General features: G+C 38.7%; 1 long non-coding RNA gene across 1 annotated transcript; it reads left to right on the top strand.

Moving 5' to 3' along the window:
• The first annotated feature begins 1,641 nt into the window (after positions 1-1,641).
• On the top strand, positions 1,642-16,722 carry LOC132658738 (uncharacterized). Its single transcript, XR_009598732.1, has 3 exons — positions 1,642-1,752; positions 16,162-16,240; positions 16,409-16,722. It is a non-coding gene; the product is annotated as an uncharacterized LOC132658738 (long non-coding RNA).
• The last annotated feature ends 818 nt before the right edge of the window (positions 16,723-17,540 follow it).

Consider the following 17,540-nt stretch of genomic DNA (forward strand, 5'->3'; position numbering starts at 1 on the left):
CTGGTTTTTTAATTAAATTTTTCTGCTTTGTCCTCAGTGAGAATATACTGGAAATCCTTAATTGAGTAGTGTTCAATATAATATAAGGTACATATGTAATTCTAAATTTTCTAATAGCCACAATAAAAAACAGAAGGAAGTGAAATTATTTTTTAATTATACATTTTATTGAAATTAATATATTCTAAATATTGTTATTTCAGCACGAACTCAGTATAAAATTATTAATGAGCTATTTTACTTTTTTTCTTACTAAGTTTTCAAAATTTGGCCTTTCTCTTACCAACAGGTCTCAATTTGAGTGTTTAGTCTTCATCAGAAAGACTTGATCTATATTTAGACTTGATAAAATTTATCCAAGTTGTTCCAAAATAGTTTGGTTCCAATGAAGTTTCCCAGGATCTGAATCAAATACTAGTTTTAAATTTTAACATAAATTTAGTAAAATTGAATAAAATTGAAGCGTTAGTTCCTCAGTCACATATGTGATTCATGTGACTAAATGGCACAAATTGGACAGCAGCACAAATTTAATGTATCTTCTATCTCAGTTTTTATCTCCTTTTTTCTTCTCCTAGTTGAGGGGATCAATCACTACTAAACCCTCACATTTGTAATGAGGCTTCCAGGAGGATAAATTTCCCATATTCTCTCTGTCCTCATACTTCGTTCTCCTGCCATTATTCTCCATAGACTGAATTAAACTGAAAGCCAGAGAGGCTAGGAAGCAGAGCACTGAAATTAGCTTCTTCAGCCTACGATCAAGACAGAAGAGTGAGGAGTAGCTCTGAAAAGTCACAGCATTATCAGCAATGACAAATGTTTGAGTATACAACACCATGATGAGTGTGCTAAGTCACTTCAGTTGTGTCTGACTCTTTGAGACCCTATGGACTGTAGTCCCCCAGGCTCTCTCATCCATGGGATTCTCCAGGCAAGAATACTGGAGTGGGTTGCTGTGCCCTCCTCCAGGGGATCTTTTATTTAAATATACAAATGATTAAATTTATCTGTTGATTACATTTACTGGATATCAGTACACTGGTCACAGATGACAGGATACTATCTGTAGAAAATCCTAAATATGCCACCAGAAAACTGCTAGAGCTAATCAGTGAATCTGGTAAAGTTGCAGGATACAAAATTAATGTACAGAAATCTCTTGCATTCCTATATCCTAACAATGAAAGATCATAAGTATAAATTAAGGAAAGAATCCCATTTACCATTACAACAAAAAAGAATAAAATACCTAGGAATTAACCTACCTAAGGATGGAAAAGACTTATGAAGGGTTAATGCAGCCATAATAGGGAAAGTGGAGATGTGCCTGCAGGTGGGGCTCCCTGTGTGGGCTGAACGTGCTTGCAAGCAAGGCGTTCTGCCAAGGAGTCTGGACACAGCCTTGAGTTTAATGGTCCCTTGCAAATAAGGAAACATTCCCTTCTTGTGATAAGAAGAAGGAGGAAGGCTCTGGACAGACTCTGCAGTAAGCAGAAATTTCACTCCCTTTTGCTTTACGATAACATTTATGCACATGCACTATACTGAAAAGGCTTGGTCATACTGTCTGGAATTCTGCCATAGGGGGCTATATAAAAGTAAACCGCAAGCCTGCTTGCTTGCACAGTTATTATTTTTCCTCTGGCCAGAGTGGTGTGTGTCTCTTGTGTGTGTCTTGTCTTTTATGTCATTTCACTCGTAATCTCCAACATCTGGCACCCAACGTGGGGCTCGAGTAAAACCAAAAGGGTGGGTAACCCCGGGGGAATTTTAAATCCATAGCAGGGGAACTTTTGGGAAAATCATGGGGAATTCCTCACCCTAGCAGGGGAACTTTCAGAAAATCATGGGGAATTCCTCATGATCATTACGGACACAGTACATGGAGTTAGTCAAAGGATTTCTCCACTCCATAGGTGTTAAGGTCTCGACTGGTTGATTGAGTGAGCTCTTCCACTTGATGGAGAAATATTGTCATTGGTTTCAATATCAAATTAAGTTACAGTTAAATTTGAAGGAATGGAAAATAATTCAAAAAGAATTGAGAAAGCAACATTAGAAGGGTAATGTGATCCTTTTGAAGTTATGGACTTTATGTAATGCTATAACACAGGCTTTGACTTTGCTATCTACTGATAATGAGACTAAATCTAATGCTTCAATGAAGGAAGAGACAATTTATGAGGATGTGCCAAACGTTGGTGGGGTTTCTGCATTGCCTGAAGGTAAGGATACAAGTAAGCTTCCTTCTGGAAATGGTGAAACATCTGATAGTTCAGAATCAGATTCAGAGGCTTCTTCAGTTTTGTCAGAGTAGGGTAAGGAGATTAAAGAAATGACCCATCTATTCCAGGAATGGTGGAGATCCCATAGGGAGGAGAGGAAATCTGCGCCTTCTGCTCCTCCTTATGCTTCTCTTTTCCCCACTGCAGTTAATCAGCCCGATGTGTGCAGGGAACATTGTCGGTTCTCCTTTCCTTTGTCTATGCTTCATGATGATGACTTACCTGCTCCCCCTAGTGGTCTTATCGATCCTCCACAATTATTTCCCATCCAGAGACAGCAAAATGACAATGTGATAAATATTCAATACACTCCTTTGGAATATAAATTTTTTAAAGATCTTAAAGCTGCAGTAGCGCAATACAGTCCTCAATCTCCCTTTGTTTTGGCTATGCTGGAATCATTGGGAAAAGGCAAATTAATCATTCCATTAGATTGGGAATCTATTGCCCAAGCTGTCTTGGAGGGTTCTCAGTGGTTGCAACTTCGTAGCTGGTGGGAAGAAGAAGCTAGAAAGCAGGCTCGGATTAATGAAGGACAGAATCCCCCTGGTCCTCTTGAGGATAAGTTAATGGGAGAGGGCCATTATCAGGCTTTAAGGGAACAGGCTCAGTACTCTGATCAGGACTTACAACAAGTCCGCCAGGTCTTTTTACAAGCATGGCGTCGTGTGGTGCCTACTGGCCACGCCCAGCCCTCCTTTGTTAAAACAATGCAAGGCCCCAATAAGCCATATACTGATTTTCCAGCAAGATTGAGAGTAGCTGTGGAATGAGCTGTAGGGAGGGATGAAATTTCAGAGATATTGTTACAAACTTTGGCATTTGAAAATGCAAATACTGAATGCAAACGTATACTGGGACCATTAAAAGGACAGGGTGCATCTATAGCTGAATATATCAGAGCCTGCTCTGGAGTAGGAAGAACAGAGCATCAGGCTAATGTCTTTGCTACAGCCTTGGCCAAAGCTATGAAACCACAAAAGGGAGGTAACTGCTTCCATTGTGGAAAATCTGGAATCAGATTTTAAAATCAGAAATTAAAAGCTGATCAAGGTGCAATTCCTAAAGACAGATCTTTTGCTAGGAGGAATAAGACTCCTCCCAGACCTTGCCGTCAATGGGGGAAGGGGCTTCATTGGGCTAATGAGTGCAAATCTAAAACAGACAAAATGGGCAACCCAATACCGGGAAACTATCTTGCGGGCCTAAGTCCTTGGGGCCCAGGAACAATACCGGGGACTTTTCCTCCCTGTCCTCCTGCCATCCCGCATACCCCAACCCTGTTCCCTCCCAGCAACAGTTACCAGTCAATGCCTCATTAAAAGGACCTCAGATGGTGATTTCAGACTTGCGGTCTGCTACTTCAGGGAATGCTACTACTGATTTGCCACTAGCTGAGAATGTTCTTTTGTCACCAGGAAGAGGCATTTACAAATTAAAAACAAATGTATTCGGACCACTGCCTAAAGGCACCTTTGGCTTAATATTAGGCCGTAGCAGTGCAGCTTTGAGAGGTCTAACCATAATTCCTGGGGTAATAGACTCCGACTATGTTGGGGAAATCTTGATTATGGTTTCTACTTCTACCAGGCTTTCATTGTTAGCCGGGGAACATATTGCTCAAATACTTCTCCTACCTTATCATCCCTTTTTGGCTCTTCCTAATGAATGAACAGGAGGATTTGGAAGTACTGGGTGACATATATTTTGGGAAATGCTTATCAAAGATTCTTGCCCTGTTCTCTCCTTGATTATATAAGGAAAAAACTTTGAGGGACTAGTAGACACAGGGGCAGATGTTTCAGTTATTTCTTCTCAACAATGGCCCCAAGATTGGAAAAAAGAAAAAAGCCCTTTAATGCTAACGGGACTGGGCTCTATTGCAGATGTCTGGAAGAGTACCCATCCCTTGCAATGCCAATTCCATAATGGAAGATCAGTGTCTGTTACCTTTTATATTGTAAACATACCTATTAATATTTGGGTAAGAGATCTTCTCTCTCCTTTGGGGGCTTTTGTAACCATTCCACCAGAAAACTAATAGCCACTGCTCAAATTCCTCGAGCACTCCCATTAAAATGGTTAACTAATACTCCAAAATGGGTTGAGCAGTGGCCATTACCACAAATGAAGCTCGAGGCATTAGAACAACTAGTACAAGAACAACTCCAACTTGGTCATATAGAGCCCTCTACCTCTCCCTGGAATTCTCCTGTTTTTGTTATAAAAAAGAAATCTGGAAAATGGAGAATGTTAACTGATTTATGAGAAGTTAATAAATGTATTGAACCTATGGGAGCATTGCATTTGGGACTCCCCTCTCCAGCTCTTATTCCTCAGAATTGGTCCTTAATGGTGCTAGATCTTAAGGACTGTTTTTTTGCCATTCCCCTACAATTGCAAGATAGAGATGAATTTGCTTTTACAATTCCTGTTCTTAATCATGCTCAGCCTGTTAAGAGTTATCAATGGACAGTCTTACCACAGGGAATGACAAATAGTCCTACTTTATGTCAAGAATTCATAGCTCGCTCTTTACAGTCCCTCCGTCAAGAATACCCCAATTATATTCTATATCATTATATGGATGATCTCCTATTAGCAGCTCCTAGTATTGCTGAACGTGATGAATTCTTTCTAAAAGTACAGGAGGCTTTAAAACTATGCAATTTGCAAATAGCCCCAGAAAAAATTCAAAAAGACTTTCCTATTTCGTATTTAGGAACGGTATTGGAACAACATAGAATAAGGCCCCAAAAGTTGCAAATCAGAAGAGACCACCTCAAAACTTTAAATGATTTTCAAAAGTTATTGGGAGATATCAATTGGCTACACCTGGTACTTGGGATTCCTACTTATCGATTACGACATTTGTTTTCTACTTTAGAGGGAGACACAGCTCTGGATAGCCCCCGAACTTTAACCCCATTGGCTTTACAGGAACTTCAATTTGTTGAGCAACGACTAAATGACGGTTTTTTTACTTACTTACATGCGTCTCAACCTATTTCGTTTATAATATTTCATACCCCTTATTCTCCATCTGGTGTAATTGCTCAAGGAAAAGGATTAATAGAATGGGTTTTCTTACCTAACAGCTTTTCCAAAAAATTGACTACATATATGGATAAATTAGCCTTCTTTATACAGAAAGGTCGCCATCGTATTTTACAATTGTCAGGATATGAACCATACCAGATTGTTACTCAATTAACAACTGCTCAAATATCTCAATATTTACAATTTAATGAAAACTGGCAAATTTCTCTTGCCTCATTTCCTGGTTCGTTTTCTAATCATTATCTGTCATCTAAATTGATTGATTTTCTCCGGACTAGCTCTATGATATCTCAATCCCCAATTTCAGATATTCCAGTTAAGGGACCCACTATTTTTACAGATGCAAATAAAAATAGTGCTGGATATTGGACCTCGGAAAGTTCTCAGGTTCTTCCCCACTCATTTTCTTCTGTACAGCCCACTGAGTTGTGGGCTATCTATTTAGTTTTGCAAGATTTTCCCCAAATTCCTATTAATATTGTTTCAGATTCTCGATATGCTGTTCTCTCTTGCCTACAGCTTCCCCATGTCTCCCTTCCACTGACCCTTAAAACAGCTATTGATAAATTGTTTTACCAAGTACAACAATTGCTCTTGCAACGTTCAGAATTAATTTTCCTTACTCACATTCATGCACATTCCGCCCTTCCTGGACCCTTATCATTCAGAAATGCTACAATTGATGCCTTACTTTATCCTATAGAAGCAGCAAAACAAGAACATCTCTTACAGCATACCAATTCCAAAGGGTTACAAAAATCTCATGCTATTATGCAAAAACAAGCTCAAAATATTGTTCGTTCTTGTTCCATATGTGCACCCTTTGCTTTACCGTTTACCTCACCAGATGTCAAAGTAAGAGGAAAACAAGCAAATCAAATATGGCAAATGGATGTAATTTACATTTCTTCTTTTGGACAACAAAAATATGTGCATCATACTATAGATACATATACACATTTTCAATGGGCCACTGCATTACATTCTGAAAAGGCTGACGCTGTTATTACTCATGTGTTATCTTGTTTTGCAGTTACGGGATTACCAATTGAATTGAAAACTGATAATGCACCTGCCTGCCAATCCGCGAAATTAGCTCACTTTTTATCCCAATATCATATAACTCATACTTTTGGTATTCCTTATAATAGTCAAGGGCAAGCTATCATTGAAAGAGCTAATCGTACCTTGCATGAATATCTTGAAAAAATAAAAAAAGGGGGAACAGGAGAGATTTATGAAACCTAAAGACATTTTGAATAAAACCTTACTTACCCAAAATTTTTTGAATATTTGGAGTAAGGGAAATCTATCAGCATCAGAGTTGCATTTTCAAGGGAAAGAAAGACAAGATCTTGAATATGCCTATTTGGTATAAAGATAAAGAGAAAGGGTGGATCCCAGCATCATTAATATATCTGGGACAAGGGTATGTTTTCATTTCTGTTAATAATTACAGGTTTTGGACCCCAGCGAGATTAATCAAAATCAACAATGGCTGATCCCTTTGTTCAAAAATTCGAAGAGCTTACTATGCAGAGAAGTTTTACTTTTTGTACAAGGGAAGCAACACCTCCTACGTGGGGTCAAATGAAGAAGTTGACCCAGGAAGCAGAAAAAATGTTAATGAAAGCGGGACAACCTCTGAATCCTACCAATCTTTTGCTTGCCATGATGGCGGTGGTAACATGTCAGGTAATCGGTGTATCAGCAAGTAATCATACATATTGGGCATATATACCTAATCCCCCATTAGTAAGAGTAGTTTCCTGGGGAGAGCCAGAAGTGCAGGTATGCACTAATGAGACTGCCTTCTTTCCCCCACCAGCTTGTGGGGGAATAGAACAACTAACTCATCATAAACAACAATATAATATTAGTAATTTGACTATTGCAGTGGAAGGTATTCCTTTGTGCTTAGGAGGACACCCCTTGTCTGTCCACCAAGGAACATTCTCATCATTCCTATAATACATGGGGGGTAAAGTACAATAATTATCATTTTGCTACTTTTACTGTGCTTGTTTCCACCAGGGGCTTTAACACCTCGACAGAACCGATAGACATTCATAATGGAATACATATGTCACTATGTCCTGTTAACTTTTTTGCTCCTTCTCTAGAATCTTTGGAATGGGAACGTTGCCAAGGTCATTGACCCTTTAAAGTCATGAATTATTCTGGGTCTATCATTGTAGATTGGAGTCCAGATCATGGGCAATTCTTAGAAAATGGTCAAATAAATCTCTTAGGTGGCATCGTGCAAATGGCACTTTGATGGGCAATGGAAATGAAACAATTAAATGGCAGCAATTTGCACTTGTCCCTCCTCAATTACAATTGCAGGGATATCCACACATTCAAGGGGATATTTGGAAACTGTGGGCAGTTTCTGATAATCTCACTGTCTGGTCAGGAAACTATACTTTTGATAGTGGCGACTCTTCGGGTCCATTTCATGTTAATTTACGCGTTAATAAATCTTATTCCACAATGGCATGTGTAAAATATCCTTTTGCATTGTTATATGGGAATTGGACCTGGAATGATACTGTGTGGTCTGTGTCATGTGATTATTGTAATCTAACTCAATGTGTAAATCAGTCTTGGTGGGAAGAATTTGAAAGACGAGCCTGTAACTCCAATTTTTTGTTAGGAATTATTAAAACTTGGACAGAAGTATGGTTGCCTATAAATCTGACTAGGCCGTGGTCAGATTCTTTTGCTGTTTCTCATCTAGTAACCACTGTACAGACTTTGCTACATCAATCTCGACGTATGCTTGGTATGATCATTGCTTCGATTCTAGCAGTTGCGTCAGTAACTGCAACAGCAGCGGTGGCAAGCCTCGCATTACACCAAGGAATTCAAACAGCTGATTTTGTTCGGGATTGGCATAAAGACTCTCATTTGTTATGGCAGCAACAGCGAGATTTGGATGCACAACTTGCTACCGACGTGCTCAATCTTCAACACACCGTTTCCTGGCTTGGAGATCAATTAGCTGTTTTATCTACACGAAGTGTGTTGAAATGTGATTGGAATTCTTCTCAGTTTTGTATAACACCTGTACCATTTAACATGAGTGAAGGATGGGAAAGAGTAAAACGATCTTTGACTGGACATCAAAATCTCACTACGGAGATTATGGACCTGGAACGACAAATTTTGTCTACTTTTAGCAGGACATTGCCTGACATTGCAGGGTCTAATTTGTTGAAAAGTCTTCAAGAAGGATTGAATAACTTAAATCCATTAGGACATGTATCCACACTAATTGGGACTACCTTTGGGAACACTGTGTTTATATTACTTTTATGTTGTGTTGCTTTTCTAGTCTTCCAGCGATGGCGGAAAAGGAAACAACTAAAGCACGAAGCAGAGAAGATCCAGACCATGCTACAATTTATTAGAGCAAATAAAAAAGGGGGAGATGAAGGGTTAATACAGCCACAATAGGGCAAGTGGAGATGTGCCTGCAGGCGGGGCTCTCTGCGTGGGCTGAACGTGCTTGCAAGCAAGGCGTTCTGCCAAGGAGTCTGGACACAGCCTTGAGTTTAATGGTCCCTTGCAAACGAGGGAACATTCCCTTCTTGTGATAAGAAGGAGGAAGGCTCTGGACAGACTCTGCAGTAAGCATAAATTTCACTCCCTTTTGCTGTACGATAACATTTATGCACATGCACCATACTGAAAAGGCTTGGTCATACTGTCTGGAATTCTGCCCAGGGGAGCTATATAAAAGTAAAACTCAAGCCTGCTTGCTTGCGCAGTTATTATTTTTCCTCTGGCCAGAGTGGTGTCTGTCTCTTGTGTGTGTCTTGTCTTTTATGTCATTTCATTTGTAATCTCCAACAGACTTATATTCAGAAAACTATAAAACATTGATGAAACAAAGATGACACAAAAAGATGGAGAGATATAACATGTTCTTAGATTGGAAGAATCTATATTGTGAGACTATACTACCCAAAACAATCTACAGATTCAATGCAATCCCTATCAAATTACTAATGGCATTTTCCACAAAATTAGAACAAAATATTTCAAAACTTGTATGGAAACACAAAAGACCCCAAGTAGCCAAAGCAATCTTGAAAAAGAAAAGTAAAGCTGGAGGAATCAGGCTCCCTGACTTCAGACTATACTACAAAGCTACAGTCATCAAGGCAGTTTGGTACTGGCATAAAAACAGAAATAAAGATCAATGGTACAGGACAGAAAGCCCAGAGATGAACTCATGCACCTATGTCTACCTAATTTATGACAAAGGACACAAGAATATACAGTGGAGAAAAGACAGTCTCTTCAATAAGTAGTATTGGCAAAACTGGTCAGCTACACGTAAAAGAATGAAATTAGAACACTACCTAAAAACTATAAGCAAAAATATAAGACTGGACACTATAAAACTCTTAGAGGAAAACATAGGAAAAATACTCTGACATAAATAACAGCAAGATCTTTTTTGACCTACCTCTTAGTGTAATGAAAAAATAAATAGTACCTGATTAAACTTAAAAACTTCTGCACAGCAAAGGAAACAATAAGCAAGAAGGAAAGACAACCCTCAGAATGGGAGAAAATATTTGCAAATTAAGTGACTGACAAAGGAATAATCTTCAAAATATACAAACAGCTTATGCAGCTCAATATCAAAACAGTAAGCAACTCAACCAAAAAATGGGTGGAAGACCTAAATAGACATTTCTCCAAAGAAGACATACAGATGGCCAAGATTCACATGAAAACACATGCAACATCACTAATTATTAGAGAATTGCAAATCAAAACTACAATGATATCATCTCACACCAGTCAGAATGGCCACTCTCAACAAATCTACCAATAATAAATGCTGGAGAGGGTATGCAGAAAAGGGAACCCTCTTGCACTGCTGTTGGGAATGTAAATTGGTACATCCACTATGGAGATGAGCATGCAGATTCCTTTAAAAACTAAAAATAGAACTATCATATGACCCAGAAATCTCACTAGTGGGCATATACCTTGAGAAAAGCATAGTTCAAAAAGACGCATGTACTCCAATGTTCACTGCAGTGCTATTTACAATAGCTGGGACATGAAAGCAACCTAAATGTCCATTGACAGATGAACAGATAAAGAAGATGCAGTACATATAACAGGAATGAAATTGGGTCATCTGTAGAGATGTGGATGGACCTAGAGTCTGTCATACAGAGTCAAATAAGTCAGAAAGAGAAAAACAAATATTCATGCATATATGTGGAATCTAGAAAAATGGTACAGATGAACCTATTTGTAGGGCAGAAAAAGAGATGCAGACCTAGAGAATGGACATGATGATATGGCGGGAGAGGAGAGCAGGATGAATTGGGAGATTAGGATTGACACATACACACTACCATGTGTAAAATAGATAGCTAGTGGGAACCTGCTATAAAGCACGAGAAGCTCAGCTCAGTGCTCTATGATGGCCTAGATGGGTAGGATGGGAGCTGGGGGAATGGGAGGGAGGCTCAAGAGGGAAAGGAAATATGTATACATACAGCTGATTTACTTTGTTGTGCAGCAGAAACTAACACAGCATTGTAAAGCAATTATACTCAAAATACATATGAGTAAAGCTAAATTCTTTCTCATCTTTAAATAAAAGTAAATATCCCGAGGTTACCTTCCCATATTCCAATGGCTCATTTCATGTTCCCTAGGATATTATCATTCCATTTGAGAGATCACTGTTTTAAGTGATATTTCTGCCACCAGGACATCTTTATTTCCTACTTCATTTTTCATATTGTTAAGTTACTGCATGCATCCCTTTGCTTAAAATCTTTAGTTTTCCCTCATTGCCTAAAGGAAAAACCTTAAACTCTTTAATACGATATTAAAGGCCATTTATAACCTGGAATCATCAAATTATTCTCTTCTGCCATCTAGCCTCATCAAATGATTCATCTTTCTCTAATTAAGATGTACATCATCATAATCTTACTTTTGCCCCATCATTATTTCTTCCTGGAGTGGTCTTGTTATTGCTTATCTCCCCATCCCATTTCCTATTCGTCTTTTAAGATCTATTCAAATATTATTACTTTCTCAGTAAAAGTCTTCTTTAGGTACTCTGGGCAATAACAGAAGTGATTCCCCCTTTCTGTGTGCTTCTATAGCATTCTCTACATTATTTTTATGGTTTATTACTTGATACTGAAATTGTTTATTTGTTGTTACTGTTTACTTGCTCAGTCATGTCTGACTGTTTGTGACCCCATGAACTGTAGCATGCCAGGCTGTCCTCTACAGTCTCCCAGAGTTTGCTCAAACTCATATCCATTGAGTTGGTGATACTGTCTAACCATCTTATCCTCTGCCACCCTCTTCTCCTTTTGCCTTCAATCTTTCATTTGTAAATATCCCTAATACACTGAAGTGAAGCAAAGTCAGTCAGTCCTGTCCGACTCTTTGCAACCCCATGGACTGTAGCCCACCAGGCTCTTCCGTCCATGGGATTCTCCAGGCAAGAGTACTGGAGTGGGTTGCCATTTCCTTCTCCAATACACTGAGGGTAATGTCTTTTCTTAATTTATCTCTCTGCATTCAAAGTATAATTCAATGTTTGATATATATTCATGGCAATACAGAATTAATCATCAATCTATACACTGCTTCAGTCTTCATTTTGAATATCCATCTCTTAATATAATCATATCTGTAAAATGTGGAATAAATTAAACTGCATCATTATTTCCTGAACATTTTTTTCTCAATCAGCAATGGCAAATGACATTAGATTTTTTTCTACCTCTGTTGAATAGCAAGTGTCTCTTTAAGAGTGCTGCTTAAAGGTGCCATATCTTGATGAGGAGAAGGTGAAAAGTGTTTTGTTTAATTAGTGATGAGTGTTATTGGTAGGAGGAGGTTGATAGTTTGATTTGTACTATCAGTTTGTCATCCCTCACATTATTTGTCTTAACAAATTTGTGATAAAACTTTCTGTAATATCATATCTACTTTTTGTGGAAGCCAAATGCAAGGGACAAGAGTGAAAGAAGAGGTACTGCTAAGAATTTCTGACCAAAAATATGTTTAAATTGAATTTTCCTAATATGCAAATTTTGCATATGTTGTAAAAACATGCATAAAATGCAGTTTACAATCAAAATTTTGCTATAATTTCTATTCTAATGTGATTGATCTCTTTAACATCACAAAATTCAAAATGACTTTTTACCAAACAATGGTTTGTGAAAACAGAATGGATATAAAATAATTCATCTTCCTACTTTTCAGAAGTAGGAAAAGGAAACCAAGTGAAAACCAAGAAACTGACATGAAAAGAAAAAGCATGACATGCCCATAGATTAGTAACTTTTTATCATCATTTAAATGCCATAAGGGATGAATGGATTATTTAAAAGTACTCAGAATCCCTTATCTGTAGGTTTTTCAGCTGATGCTCCCTTGATTCACTGCCTAAAGAGAGTCTGATAGCAAAAGAGTAAAATCCCTAGATCTGCAGCCATACAATAGTTCACACAGATAAACTGTACACTCTTTATGGGTAATATGGACATCAACAGGTCTCAAAAGACTACCTCTTACAAGTGCATTTTGATTTCTATTCATTCACTTCACCCTCTAAGTTGACAACAAAATGTTATCTCTTCAGGAATATTTAGAATGTGTCCTTACATTTAACATTTGCTTTTCTTTCCTTTAATGTGTAACTGTAGAAAATGGAGAAAATCTTAAAAAGCAAGGATGCTAGTTTTCAAAAGTGAATGGAAGGGCATTTGACAACATTCATGAATCTGAACTAAATATTAAAAAGACATGCCTTCCAAGGGAAGAAACTATTTGTAATGGAAGGATTAAATGAGTCTTCTACTCTTTCATTTTCCCACATAAAAAATTAATTTTGAAAGACATTCAATTCTTAATCATGTAGTTTTTGTTTTATTTTATTAACCATTGATTAAGCACCAATATTGTTCATAGTACTAATCTAGATAGGATGTTTAAAGACACTATAGATATATAAACAATGTAAAAAGTAGCTATATTTATAAGTGGTGCTCACCTAAATGTCCTCCATATACCCATACACCTGAAGGAAACTTACAAATTGAATATGTTTTTAATCTGCTGAGCTCAAGATCTCTGTTCAGTCTGAGGTCTTAGGTACTATTCTCTTTGCAATTCAGTCTGATATTCCTAAAAATAAATTCACTATTTCTGCCAAAACAACAATCACAATGATACTCTATTTCATCATATTTAAGTAATACATGATAACATAATAGACTGAGAATATAATTCCTCTTCCATCAATACATAAACAGAATCTTATGGACTATTTTATTGGGCTAGCCAGTTGTCACCTTGGAAATTAGAGAAAATGGCCCCAGATCATACTCCAAGCAAATAGCTTTTTTTTAGAGGGGGGGCGTGCTGTGTGTGCAGGATCTTTGTTCGCCAACCAGGGATCAAACACATGGCCCCTGCAATGGAAGTGCAGAGTCCTAACCACTGGACCCCCAGAGAATTCCCTGTAGACTTTTGATGATAACAAAGGATGAAGTGACAGATTATACCTTTGAAAAGCAACCCAGGTAGGTTACAGAGTTTAGGACTTGCATAGTTCTGTTGTGGAAAATGGATTAGACAAGACAAACACTGCAAAAGAAAATTTGCATATGTTTGCAAATTTTGCATATTTGCATACATTTGCCTTTTTGTCTTCTAGTGTTGCAGAAACCAGTAATCGAGAAACCAACACTCAGAGAGTTGGGAAACTCAGGTTTATTATGCTGGCGGGCCCAGAGCCGTTAACACTCTAAGCTCTGAGCCCCGAACAAAGGGGTTACAGAGTTTTTATAGACAGACTATAGTGGGCAACACTAGCTGCTAATAGGCTGGTTTAAATTAAGGGGTTTCACGTGTGCACGGGAACAGCAGTCAAGATGGGGAGGGGGATGCCTGACCTTTACATGGACAGGCATGATTAAGCAGGTCTGCAGGGGTTGGGCAATTGCAAAGAGCAGGACAAGGGTGAGTGAGATAAGTTCCAGTTCTTAGTATTGTGAGGCCCCACTTTCTGAGACCTACATGATCTAGACTTTGCAAGGAGCAAACTGAGTTACAGAGGTAGATGGAGCAGGAGGTTATGTAAAATTATAACTTTTCCTCTTCAATAGTATGCACTTTCTAGCGACCATGTTAGCACTACAGTTTAGAAATTAGCTCTACACTTCATTTACTATCAAACCTCATAGGATTTGACATCTGGGGAAAACATTTCATAGGATTCAAACTCTCCCATTTGACACATTGGAAAGCCCTTGTAACATCCCCCCTTCACCACAAAGACCTATCTTAAAGTTGTTATGGACATTCTTTAGCAGATACAAAATATGGAAGACAGGAGCAAAAGACATGAGAAATTCCTAGTCTAAATAAACAGCCTTTAAAAATGAATGTTTCTATGACATATTGAGAGCCATCTCATTAAAAGCATTTCTCATTTATTACCAATCAAATAAACATTCTTTGTGATTGAATGTTTACTATATGCACCATGTGCTAAATTCTAGAGATCTCATTTAAGTCAAAGTTTTTTCCATCATTAAGCTCAAAACTTAGAAAAATAAAGTTGTATCCTCTTACGGTTTTTTAAAGTGCTATAAGAATTCAGATGATGTAACATTTGATTTCTTAAAATATTTGGTTACTTTATCTTGCTTTTCATGTGCAAAGATGTTCACATACATAAACTCATGAAAGTCTCAAAACTCTGTGAGGTTAGTACTATTATCGCAAGAATAATAATCACATACAGATAGATGGTCAACATGTTGCGGAAACCAGTACTACAGAAACCAAGCACCACACTCAGAGAGTTAGAAAACTCAGGTTTATTATGCCAGTGGGCCCAGAGGAGTTAACACTCCAAGCTCTGAGGCCCCAACAAAGGGATTACAGAGTTTTAATAGACAGACTGTAGTGGGCAACACCAGCTGTTAATAGTCTGGTTTAAAATAAGGGGTTTTGCGCACGCAGGAACAGTGGTCAAGATGGAGAGGGGGATGCCTGACCTGGACAGGCATGAGTAAGCAGGTTTGCAGGGGCTGGGTGATTGCAAAGAGCAGTGTTGTAGCCACGCATTCTGGGAAACAAGAAAGACACTCAGAAGGACATTGTCACTCTGAAGGACAATGCAGACAGTGGAGTGCAGTTTATTATACCAGCCGGCCCAAGGCAGAGTCTCCTCTTAGCCAAGGACCCCAACTAGTTATGAAAACCTTATATACCCTAAGTGTATATGGTTCCCTGAAATTAGTCTGAACAAAGGAAAAAGAAAGATACAATCAAAGTCAACCCATGATTCATATGCCTTAAGCCTAGGTAGTTAACAGTGGACAGTTATCAATAGGCCTGTGGTCATACTTCAATAAGCATAATAGAATGTATGATTCTATTCGGTTACACAGATAATTAGGGTATTCTTTTAGGCAACAGAGAGCCCTGGGGCTCTTCCTTCCAGGGGCCTGGTTTTCCAGTTGGTATGTCATTTCCATAGATATGGGGCATATAGCTCAAAGTCCACAGTCCGGCCCAAGATGGAGTCTTGCTTTCAAGATAGAGCCTGTTCTGTTTCCTCCTTCAGTAGGACAAGGGTGAGTGAGATAAACTCCAGTTTCTAGTATTGCAAGTCCCCACTTTCTGAGACTATGTGACCTATGTGATCTAGACTTTGCAAGGGGCAAGCTGAGTTACAGAGGCAGAAGGAGAAGGAGGTTATGTAAAACTGTAACTTTTCCTCTTCAAACAGGCACATGAAAAGATGCTCAACATCACTAATTATTAGAGAAATGCCAATCAAAACCACAAGGAAGTATCATCTCACACTGGTAAGACTGGCCCCATAAAAAAGTCTACAAATAATAAATGCTGGAGAGGGTGTGCAGCAGAGGGAACTCTCCTACACTGTTGGTGGTGTTAGGGGAAGCACACCGACTGAAACTGCCCACCCTGGCCAGGCTCTTTCGTAACCACTCACATGTGTTGTTTTATGACAGGAGATCTTGGTAAGGAATATGGAACTAATAAGTCACCACCAACCGGAAGAGTTCGGGAAAGGTCAAACGGAGACACTGTGTGTCCATCCACTTCCCAGAATCCCTCTCACTAGCATCCATCTCGGCTGAGCAATGCGTGCACCACCAGGAAAGACTCTGAATTAGAATGACTGGCCAAAAACAACCTGGAAACTAATCCCATCACCATAAAACCCGAGACTGCGAGCCATGTGGCAGAGCTATTTTCCTGGGTTTCCTTACCCAACTGCTCTCCACCTGGGTGCCCTTTCCCAATAAAATCTCTTTCTTTGTCAGCACGTGTCTCCTCGGACAATTCTTTTCCAAGTGTTAGACAAGAGCCCGCTCTTGGGGCCGTGAATGGGGCCCTCCCCTTTCCTACAACAGTGGGAATATAAATTGGTGTAGCCTCTATGGAAACCAGTGTGGAGGTTCCTTAAAAACCTAAAAATAAAACTACCATATGATCCAACAATCCCACTCCTCAGCAAACATCCAGAAAAGACAAAAATTCTAATTTGAAAAGATGCATGCCCCCCTATGTTCCTAGCAGAACTATTTACAATAGCCAAGACATGGAAACAACCTGGCTTCAGAAGATGTGGATCTTAAGATACACACACACACATATGAATATATACATTATAAATACATACACATAGTGAAATATTGTTCGTGCTCAGTCATGTCTGATGCTTTATGACCCCATGGACTGTGGCCTGCCAGTCTCTGTTCATGAGATTTTCCAGGTAAGAATACTGGAGTGAGTTGCCATTTCCTCCTCCAGGGGATCTTCTCAACACAGGGATTGAATTTGCATCTCCTGTGTCTCCTGCATTTCAGGCAAATTCTTTACCCACAGAGCCATCAGGGAAGTTTAAAAGAAAGAAGCTTCAACAATTATCAAGTCATTGTTATTACATTCCAGGAAATGGTCAGAAAACGGGGTTTCAGTTAAAGTGAATTTACATTTAACTAAAAATGCCCTACCTGTTAAATGGAAGAGTCTAAGGCAAAGACACTGATGCATAAGCTACAGGAACATGTGGCTCCAAAACCCCAAGAGTGGACAATTACATTGCTTGCTCTCTAAGTTATTTCTTTTTAGAAATAT

Source organism: Ovis aries, chromosome X (genome assembly GCF_016772045.2).
Source record: "Ovis aries strain OAR_USU_Benz2616 breed Rambouillet chromosome X, ARS-UI_Ramb_v3.0, whole genome shotgun sequence".
Taxonomy (NCBI): Eukaryota; Metazoa; Chordata; class Mammalia; order Artiodactyla; family Bovidae; genus Ovis; species Ovis aries.